At 50.2% G+C, this 11,083-nt stretch overlaps 1 protein-coding gene across 2 annotated transcripts in view; it reads right to left on the reverse strand.

Annotated features, from left to right (window-relative positions):
* Blk (BLK proto-oncogene, Src family tyrosine kinase) overlaps positions 1-9,446 on the reverse strand; it is a 46,775-nt gene extending 37,329 nt beyond the window's left edge. Inside the window, exon 1 of one of the 2 annotated variants that reach the window (XM_063234948.1) lies at positions 8,855-9,446. The gene's annotated coding sequence lies outside the window, so the exon portion shown is untranslated. The remainder of the gene's footprint in view (positions 1-8,854) is intronic. The other variant, XM_023561577.2, reaches the window with a different exon arrangement.
* Between the last annotated feature and the right edge of the window lie 1,637 nt (positions 9,447-11,083).

An 11,083-nucleotide genomic window follows, 5' to 3' on the forward strand; every position in this document is an offset into this window, starting at 1 on the left:
ATTTCTACCCTTTTTTCTGTTTTTTTTTTCTCAAAAAAAAAAAAAAAAGAACCACAAATGGCAAGATCCGTGGCAGAATCCCTCCTGACACAGCAGCAATTACCTTCAGTTAAAGAAGCTGAAATAGAACCATTCTTAATGAGGCGGCATTTTAGTGGAGTGGACACACACAGATTGGCAGCGAAGGACCTGATCTCCAGTCCAAGGTTCCCACATGCTAACGCTATGTCCCTTGGCAGGAATCTCAGATCCTTAAAATTCAGATCCTGTGTTCCCATGCCACTCTGGACCTCGGGGCTTTTGTGCACAAAGACAGACCTTCAGAGTTCTTCGTTTCAATCACAGACTCTCCAGAAATGGGGGAGAGGAAGGAAGTTTCTGAACTTGTCTTGAAAATTGTAGCCCCACTACTGAATCTAATGAAACTATGGAAACCATCTCCATTTTTGAAGCACAATAGGGAAACCGTGATCTTATGTGTTTACTATGATTAACATTTAACGTCTATAAACTTTTAAAATTTAAATTCACCAACCCAAATCTGGTGCCCTGATTTCAGGGTCTCTTTCCCAGCAAAGCCCGGAATGGTTCACGGACCTCTGATTAAGAACAAATGAGACCGAAGCTTTGGGGTTGTTTCCTTATGAGTCACTTGGTTTCACAGGCAGGAAAGCCTGTTCTCCAGCCAAAGACCACATCAGCCGCCCTGGCCCACAAATCTGGTCGTCAGGGAGCCGGATGAGAGGGGATGAAGCACTCAGGCCACAGTCACCGCTGCTGACAATGCCCTTCAAAGCCCACCCCGCCCCACCCCAAATGAGACAAATGAGACTGGGCTCCCGGTTTAATTGCCATTCCTTGGAGGGATTAGGGAAAAATAGCCTCTAGTCCTGCAGTGCAGTTCCACGTGGCTCTTGCATTGAATCACAGCCTTCCCAGATGGTAAAAACTAAACAGGCTAAAAAACCTAAAGGAAATACAGTGAATGCAGTGAAATAGATGATGCCACGGACAGGATCACGATGAAGACCTGCAGCCATGGCAAGGATGCTTATGCTGTGATGAAGGGAAGGAAGGGGACAAGCACATGTCCCTGGTGCTTCTGCAATGAGCACCTGGGCAGCAGGTAACCGAGATGACCGGCTCCGAGGAACAAGGCTAGGCTGGCAGCATGACCGATGGCCGTGCATCTGTTTTCAAAGTGTTCTTCGGGATTGTATAATTTTTCCAGGCTTAAAGTCAGGGACACATGATACATCTGTACAAAATTAACTGGTTCCTCCCAGTAGCCACAGCCCAGCCCTCCATGTCAGCTGCCTGCTGGTTCCTCAGCTTCCTTGGAGCCCCCAGACCCAGACAACCACAAAACCCAAGGCTGGCTCTGGAAAGAGCTCACAGCGTTGTCAGCATTTCCAGCACCCGCCTGCTTCCCATCAGACCCCATTTGGGTGAGGTCCTGGGCAGAGACTGGCTTGCATGAAGGGCGGGGAATGTCCATGTCTAGATGGGGGAGTCCGTGACTTCTGTGTTCATGTCTTCCACAAGCAGAGTGACACACAGAGTTGGATATGAATGGTGTGTCCCTGACTTGTCTGGGGCGACAGACCCGTCGGTGGTGGGAAGTATGGGTGCTCGGCTGCCAAAGCCCCAGCCTGGCTTGGCTGTCTTCTGGCAGCTGCTCATGCTGGCAGCAGAGCTGAGGTCTCCATGGTGTCTCCATGGAGGATGAGGTCAGCTACTTATTCAGAGACAGCCACAGAGAAAACAGTGCTGAGAACGTCCCAGTACAGAACCTGGGGACAGTTCCCACCTCAGGGGTCACTGTGACCTGGAGAAAGGCTGAGATCAGTGCTGCTGTGAAGCCTTAGAGGAAAAGACTGTGATCTCACCCCTGAACAGGTCCCTATCTCCAGCCCAGTTTACAGCTGGGGTAACCAAGTGCCCTTGTGCCCTTGTGTGGTGCCATCTGGCCTCTGGACACATAGGGACTCATCTGGTGACCCCAAGTGCACAGCAGAACCCTGGGGCCAGCCCCACCAAAACTGGACCTGGGTTGGTGCAAGCAAGCAGTGGAAGAACACAGTTCTACAGGCACTGTCCCTCAGGCTCTTGGCCTGGCATGGTTTCTGGCCTCCTGCACATCCCAGGCCGCCATGATGGTCAGGTGACACGAGAAGCCATGGAGGCAGAGCAGTGCAGGGAAGCAGGACTCAGCAGGGCCAGACAATGTAGGTGGCTAGCTGTGAGGAGAAATGGAGACCCACAAGGCCCCATGAAAGGCCCCGCCGTGCTGGGTGGGGGCAAGGGCTTTGCCATGGAAGGACACGGAAGGAGCCCAGACCCCGCAGGGAGGGTGGGTTCCACAGGGCATCTCTTTGGGATCTGTGCCATTTCTTCTAGGTGGAATAGAAGCCTTTTAACACAGCTTCCTGGGTCCCAGAACCCCGTCTTAGGTGAGCACAGTGCAGAGCTTGTCAGCTCCCAGCTTTCGACTTCCTCTCAGTCACAGGGTGTGTGCACAAGTGTGTGTGTGTGTGTGTGTGTGTGTGTGTCTGTGTGTGTGTGCACACACTGAGCTCTCATCTCCGTGATGATCCCTGACACCTAACTGCAGTGCCAAGTGCCAGCTAATGACTGGGGGCAGAGACCACCATTTCCGCTCTGCCCTTCCCAGGGGCAGCACGGGGCTGTATGGGGGCCTAGGGAGCCTACAGTGCAAGGCAGCTGGCATGTGTCTGGACACCTGAATCCAGGCTGATACATGTGTGTGGCCTGCCCCCCAGAACAAAGTGTGGATGGAAGGGTCCTCGGGGCCGGTTTGTCTTCCTCCTTGAAAAGTAAGAGTTGGAACCCAGAGAGAAGTCTCCCAGCCAGGGTACCATGCCAGTGTCCAGCCAGAAAATCATGGTCTTGGGGATAAACCTAGCCTGACAGGGGCTGACAGTCCTCAGCTATGCCCACCCAACCTTCCTGGCTTCTGAGTTCTCCCCCGTCCCAGGTGGAAGTCACCTGCACCCTACCTACCTCAGCTGGGCTGATCTTGAGCCCACACTCAACTTTATAGTGATGTGGACTCTTGCCTGGCCTGAAATCCCTGGTTGGTCACTCCTGAATTCCCAGCACTCAGGCCCTTCTGACCTGGATCTTTATTTCCACCAGGGCCTGTCTCTTTAGAGTCCTGTTAGAATACTGACTTGTCTGCCTTTGCTGGGTAGGGGACTGGGGTTCACCATGGAGGGACTCTGGAAGGTTCCCAACTCCTGCAGCGTTGGCGGCATCTTTACTTGAAGCCAGGATGAAGCTGGGACAGTGTCCACCCACATCATTTCACCATGATGGTGGCCTGACCGGATGCCCATAGCTGTATGGTGGCTCCCAGAGGCAGTGTGGACCATGGGGAGGAAGGTTGGGGAGTCTGCATTCCACTTGTGACTTCCGAGTCCTCCCAGTAGCTCTGACAGATTTGTGCATCTCTCCTTGCTCCACCTGTTCCTGGCATCTTCACCCAGCTCTGACTTTGTAAATGCATCTGGAAAAGGCAGCGCACATGCTCACACTCCGTGTACACTTACGCTGTGCCAGGAAGAGCGTCAAAGCCAGAGCTCAGAGGCTCACTCAGAGGCTTGGTCCCAGGTGGGGAAAGCCCTATGGGGTGGCTTTTGTGAAGTGACGCCTTCTCTTGGGTCAAGACCACAGGTCCAAGGGAGCCCAGGGGCCCTGGTCCAAGTGAGACTCTGGAAGAATACAGGCAGAGCCTCCCTTTCTGTTCCCTACCTCCACAAACAGGGCCACCAGCCTGGGTGTCCAGGTAGCAGGGTCTGCCCAGCAGCCTCGGCCTGCAGCAGCTGTCAAGAGGGAGCTGGGGTCAGCATAGGGCTCTCTTTCCTGTTCTGTCCCTGCTCCCCAAGCCTCAGGGAGAACCAGCTGGAGCTGAGGTGGGGACCTGACTGCTGTCAGAAGGTCTCAATCAGGGCTCCCCCTTCCTGTGCAGAGCAGCAGTGGGGCCACCAGGCTCTGGACTCAGGAAAGCCCTGGAGGCAGGTTCTCTGTGGGCGTTCTGTAGAGGAGGGTCACTGAGCTCAAATACTACCTAGTGAGACTGTGTCTCAGAAAAGCCAAAAAAGTAAAAATAAAATAAATGCTTTAGGTGTAATATTAAGTTATATGAAGTGTAAGAGGGTACGTTACCCTAAAACACAGGTCATCAGCACTTAGACCCCATTGCCTCCTACTTATTTATTAGATTTTAGCATTGGCCACACAGCGTGGTCTGCACAGGTCGGCAGTGTTTGTAAGGTGGCAGTACTGGGTGATACACCAAGTTCCTGGTCAGTCGAGTTATCTTGGCAAATTATGACCCTGTGAGTGTCAATACCACAGGCGCAGACAAATACTACAAACCTACAAACCCAGGGTCAGTTTGTTTTGTGGATTTTCTTGACCTGACAGTCAAGGTGAGTAACAAAAGCTTGAGGAATCTTCTCGGAGAATTTATAAACTGTTCATTGCCCTTTTGAGCAGAAGTCACTCCCCCAACGGACTAAGGCTGTAGTTTTAACAGATGTCTTGTTTCTCTTCGATCCATTCCTTACCATAGATGGAAATACCTGCTCTGGTCCTCGCCAATGCTGCTCAGCCCAGCCCTGCTATTCTCCGGCCCAGGATGGCAAAAGTCAGTAATAGCTTTCTATGAGACCAGGTGGCTGCAGGGCATTGATGATTAAGAAAAATGTGTTTCCCTATTATGTACAAATTATGAAGCACACAGTCTTTATATTAGTGAATTATTAATAGACTTATGAGGTCCAGGAATTTAGCTTAACGGCTCAAGTGCAAGCACAAGGTCATGGGTTCAATCTCCAGTACCAACAAAACAAAAACAAACAAACCTATAAATGCGGAGGGCACATCTGTGTCCTGGAAAGCTGGTGTTGAATTTTCTAGCACACACTGCTCTTAATCTACCAGTTACATCTCTTGACCTACACTTTCCCCAGCACCTGGACAGGTGACTCACAGCCTGTTAGGTGGAGAGGTGGAAGGAAGCCACAAAATACAAATCTTTCTTTTCCCATATTAGTGCATAGAAAAAGGACATCCAGCTCTTCCCAAAAGACATCCCCCAGATAGAACCATGAGTATGGGTTATCTATCCTAATGCACAATGATTTTTGAAAAGTTACTTTATTTTTTAAAAATGAGTTTGTACTCCAGAAGTGGCAGGAATAAAACAGAGCAAAATTCTTTATATGCTCTTTATAGCACAAAGTGGAATATTTGCAAAAGAGGCAACTTAAACTTTAGCTATTTGTCTACTACCACAGACTCTGGCTGAATGTTTCTCTGCAGGGTTTTTCCACGCACGGATCATGGACTAGAGTTGATTTTTACAGAGTACTTATTAAATACATTGGGTTTTTCCAGAAATGCTGTCCTGTGTCTATTCATTCATGCATCTCCTGGCATTTCAAAAAAAAAAAAAAGAGTTGAGAACACTTATAAAAATAAATACCAGACAAAAAGAGAAAAGATAGAAAAAGAAATCAGACTGGAGTGTGAGTTATGGCAGTAAATGAATGCGGCAGAAAGCTGACTCCGAGACTTACACACAGTTCCTAAGGGTTAGGTGCAAGCTTGGCCCTGTGGGTCCTGGAGTCCGCAGCAAAGAGTGGGAAAGATGGGGCTTGAAGGCCACGCCCTGCCCTGGAGAGGTGATGACCTTCCAGATCTGGAGTCTGCTCCTTCCAGAGAGGTCTCAGATCAAACATGGTGAAGTGCAGTAAACATAAGCATGATGGTGAGTTTCCCACTTGGTTCATTTTGCAGCTCTCAGCACAGGCCAGGGGCAGTATGGTCACTCCAGGACAGGATTCCCACATCTGCCTCAGGGAATGCACTTCTCTGAGCAGTCCAAGCACTGAGATCCAAACACAACCCTTGGTCAGCCTGACCTGGGGACACTCAAAACATGGAGCTTCATGTTTCTCTACTGCAGTAAACTCATCTCTTCCTTAGAAACATCACTAAGCCATGCTCTCCTTTATGAGATTTCAAAATACATATTATGCCCAAAAAATCAATAAAAAAGTCGTCCTATAAAATGTGCCTTTTTCTAACTACAAAGATCTCCCAGTGACTTTGATACTGAGATTTGAGCGGCATCAGAAGAATGGAACTGGTGCTCACTATAGAAGTACAACTCGCCCAAGGAAGGAGCTTTAGGGTTTACCTTGGAGAAGATCGTGCTGCCCTATTATCAACATGTAAAGAAGTAAGTCCCCGAGGAAGGACCAGGCTGCTACCACACAGTGAGGTGAGACTGAAGCTTGAACTCTGGCCTCCTGGTCAGCAGCCACCAGGACATGACCACTTTCACTTGACTTCTCTGCCCAGACCCTTTCCACACCTCACGGCCACAACACACCGAGAGGCAAGTGTAGGTTATCCTCATTGAACATCCGACGTGGTGACACCAATCATTACTGGACTGGCAGGCACCTCTGGGAAGCTGATGAAGGCCACAAATGCACTGGAGAGAAAATCCTCACCCTCACACAATGGCCTACAAGTTCAGGGACCTCACAGGCTCCAAGAAACCATTCGGCATGCCTGTCCCAAGATGTGTCTCTTTGGGACACATCTTGTTTCCTCCTAGTCCCAGCATGTCTCCCAGCCCAGGTGTCAGGTGTGCAAAGAGGCCACAGAGAATGGGGACAACAAGACCCAAAGGACACAGGGCTCCTTAGCAGGGGACACCGGGAACCACGCAGGGATGGGAGGACCCTTCTCTGCGCCACCAAGCTCTGGGCTTGCGCTGTGGTTCTTTTCAGTGCTCAGCTCTGCTGGGGTTGTGGGTGTGGCCCCAATGCATAGGGAGGGACACAGGCCACAGCACAGCTAGGTTATGACTACCATGGACTTCTGCTGTGCTTCAATTCTTCCTTAAAACCCACTATGTAGGCCAACGGGAAAGAGCAGATAAATCTAAATCGAGGCACAGTTTCCACAGGCTCAAGTTTCCAGACTGGCAGGCTCATAAAGGAAGAGGGAAGATGGGGAACCGCCACAGATCAGAACAAAACTAAGACAACGAGGCAAACTCAGGACTCACATGCTAGATCAGATCCTAGAACAAAAGCAACAGAAGTCAGTAGTGAAAAAACAGGTTTCATCCTCACAGTTTGGAGTCTGATTCACGCTATTGTACGGCTGTTAACATTGTAGCTCCAGCAGGTGGACCGTGGTTAAGTTAGATGTTAACATTATGGGAACCTGGCTGAAAATTACCTTTGTGATTTCTCAGCAAGTCTAGAATTACTCCAAAATAAAATAAAAAGTTTTTTTTAAAAAATAAATTATGCTCATTCTGCCTCAGAATAGAAGCGGTCCAATGCTAATTACTCTTGGGGAAACTGTTGTTCTTGGCCCAGTGGTCCCTGCTTTCTCTCTAAACTTTTTGGTGACCTTTTGTGTTTTTACCATTCTCCCCCAAGACTGTAGCTGGGTTAAATCTGCGGTCCCCTGGGTGCCACCATCCCCACTTCTGTAATGTGGAAGATGAAAATTCTCCCCAGAGTACACTGAGGCCCCCAGGGCAGAACAAGGGCCTAGGGAGCCAGCCTGTGTTTGGGGGAGGCCCCTGCTCTGGCCAGCATCCTTCCGTGAGGCACAGGTGTGTGGCGAGGAAATGAGACAGATGGGCCTGGACCCCACCCCTGCAGTGCAGGCGTGGCAGGTGCACCCCACTCAGAAGCGATGCCTCAGCCAGATTAGCACGGTTTTGGAAGCCAGCGAATTATGAAGCTGCAGGAAGGCAACAAATTAGATGAAAATCAAAATACTGAGATGAAAATCACAAAATTCAGAGATGAAAATCAACACTGAAATGTGGGTGGTGATAATAGCTGAGCCTCAAGGACCTCTCCTGTCACATCTGTTACAGGTCCCACCTCAGCCACCATAGCCACCCTGCATCCCCACAGCCTTCAGCACACAGTAGAGCTCCGTGTGGCCTGGCCTCCCTCCCAGTCTCCCTAGGCGGGAGCTGCTGCACAGACACAGGTCCCCCTCTCGAGACGCTGGCCGCCTCGTCACTCAGCTCAGCTGCTGTCTGCAGGGTCCTGCACAGCACAGCTCTGGGTTCCGTCCTTACTCTAGGTGCAGGGATAGGCACTGCAGGGGCACCCACGTGTATCTAGGGAATTCCCAAAGACGACACACCCATACGGTAACAGTCTTCAGCTCCCGTGTAGCATGGGTCAGTGGGGTAAAATCAATGGCCAATTACAAAGTGAATAGAAAAACTATCAAGGCCCTAGAAACTTTAAGGATCCTCTCAAAATATGTTTTCAACTATTCTTTCCTTTCCAGATGTAATAGAAGTCTAGGCCAAAATGGTTACCACTAAATCCGTTCAGTCACACCAACACTTACAGGCCCCAGACAGAATCATCTCCCTCCAAAACAAACCGAGCAAACCGAAAGCCTGTCAGATGCTCCCATGTGTTGTTGCCACCTCACAAGGCTGTGCCCAGTGAATATTACTGGCCCCTTTCCAGGGAGGCCGAGTCCCTGACCTCCAGCTCCACAGCTGCTCTGTGTGCCCCCGTCATCTCCCTCCTGCAGCCCAGCCCCAATGCAGACTCCATCTTGTATGGATGACCTTTTTAAATCAAAACATCTCTGAGATGGAAAGGGGTCAGAGCAGCCTATCCACAGCCAACACATGGCCTTGTTCTCCACCTCCAAATCCCAGGGCGATGTCTCTGCCCGATCATCAGACAGCTTGGCCTCAGAGCATCTAGAGCAAGTTAAAGATGAGAGATGCCGGGAAGCAGAACGCACAGAGACGTACCTCGCAGGGCTTCAGCGACTGCTCCCCGTGGCTCGTCAGAGGTCAGCGCCCTTCTGGCTGTAAGCAGCAGGTCTAAAGAGAAAGCCCATCCCCAGGAGGATCTGTCTCCTCTGGATCAGTTGGTGTAGCTCGAGGCTTCCTGTGGCAGTGGGTAGTGGCGTCAGCGTCCTGTCTGTGATCAGAGCTCCAGCGGCTGCCACTCAGGAGCTGGTCAACGTGAGCCCTCTCCTGTGGGCACTGTGAAGTCCTCTGTGGGCTGGACTGGATCCCACTGGATCCCACTGGATCCCACGGCGGCTCTTCCCCAGAAAGAAAGGCCCACAAGCAGATGATCTTCCGCTGGCCTTGGGCCACGCTGGTTATGGTGCCCCTCCGCCCCCCAGAGGTTTCTCTAGTAGACATCTACTTCATCTGGAAAGGTTTTGGTTCAGTGGCCTGGCTAGAAATTTCCCACACCAAGTCTGGTAGGCCTGGCAAATCTGGAAAACCTCCAACCAACTACAGAGCACTTTGCTTGTCTTGCAGGCAAAGAGCCCAGGCCTTGCCTGTGCCAGCCACCTGTGGGAGCCGGGGCAGCATTCGCTCAGCCTTGCTGGCTTGGTTTTGTCTTTTAAATGATGCTAATAATAGCTAGGCCACAGGATGCTGTGTACAGTAAGCCGTAGGGTGAGCGTGAAGGGTGCTATGAAATCAGTGCTCAGTAAGTGCAAATGTCTCCTGGGTTTTGCAGCATCAGAGCAAGTAGCTGATCTGACCTCAGTGCTGCTCCAATCACGCTGCTTCATTTGGCTATGAAAAGCTGGAGGAGCAGAGACAGGAGTCTGGCATCTGGAGTCGTGAGGGACTGTCCTGCTCCCCAGCAGTCCAGGGACCCATAGGACCGAGCAGGCTGCTGAGCGGTCCCATAGATTGCTGGCCCAGAGACACGGTGAGCCACCTCTCCATGGTTTCTCCTCCAACCATCAGGGAGAGCCAGGGGAGTCCTTCCAGTCCCTGGTGGTCTGGGACCCTTAAGGGGGCTTCGGAAGACCCACCAGTTTCTGTGCCACAGCCCCAATCCAGAGCTTCTTTCCTCCAAGTCAGGGCTAAGAGGAAAAGTTTTTAAGAAGTGTTCACAGTAGCAACAGCAACACAGAGTTCTTGGATTTTAAGACACTGTGAAAGCAACTTGCTTCATTTCTCCAAAAGGGTTTTTGTGAAAATAAGTGGGTTCATGTGTGTAAGGTGCCTATCACAGTATTTAGTGTGTATGGAAACCGGTGTGAGTACACCTAATCTAACTCCCAAATTTGGTCTTGAATGCTGCTTCGTCTTCTCCTGTAGTTCGCTGCAAAACACTTAGGAAAATTCCAGCACCTTGGGCATGCTCAGTGTATGGCAGTGAACACTTAAGTGGCCTCCTGACATGTATAAGTTGGACCTAATGATAAATACAAGTTGAGAGAATTTCAAACTCCTTAAATTTATGATTTTAAAAGTTACTGATTTGTGATGAGAATACTCCAGCTCCCTATTTAAATTTCATTAATGCAAGAAATTTTCTGATCATCTGCTCTGCTGGCATAACCATGCTACGGGCTGGGGATGTAGCTACAAACATGCACTGGCTTGGAGAGAGCATCTGGTGAAAGATGGTTGTAACTGGGGCACAGTCAGCTACTGGGGCATAGCTGCATTCAGCTATAGAAGCCTAGGAGGGCACAAAGGCAAGAGCAATAACCCCACCAGGAATCACTGACAGACATTATCAAGGGGGTGGCTTGGCTAAGAATTCTGCAAACTGCTTCTCAGACAGATTCCTAGGTTGAATATTTTACTGAACAGAGATCTTACGAAGCTACTGCACTTCCCTCTACTGCTTTATCCATGGGGCCTGAATATATAATTTGTGTACAACTCAAGTCTATAAACTTAGACCTGAGGCTACGAAAAATAAAACATACACTGTTAGAGTGGGAGGGGATGTGAGAGTTTGCAGTGAGGAGAGGTTTAACTGTGGTGGCCTGAGTGTGGCCTAGAGAGAAGTCCTCGGTCTCTTCAATACAGAGAGAGAGAGAGAGAGAGAGAGAGAGAGAGAGAGAGAGAGTTCAGCAGCTACTTAGAAAAGCACAAGGAAATGACATGGAGACTGAGTGCCAGGTGTCTGAGCAGAAGTGAACGTTCTCTCTCGCCATGTGCACTATCTTGGCGTCCATGGGAAAGGCTGAAGGGAGGCGCACAGAGGACCTG

The sequence above is a fragment of the Cavia porcellus genome, unplaced genomic scaffold, assembly GCF_034190915.1.
Source record: "Cavia porcellus strain 051 isolate PalLab524CR breed Dunkin Hartley unplaced genomic scaffold, mCavPor4.1 scaffold_24, whole genome shotgun sequence".
Classification (NCBI taxonomy): Eukaryota; Metazoa; Chordata; class Mammalia; order Rodentia; family Caviidae; genus Cavia; species Cavia porcellus.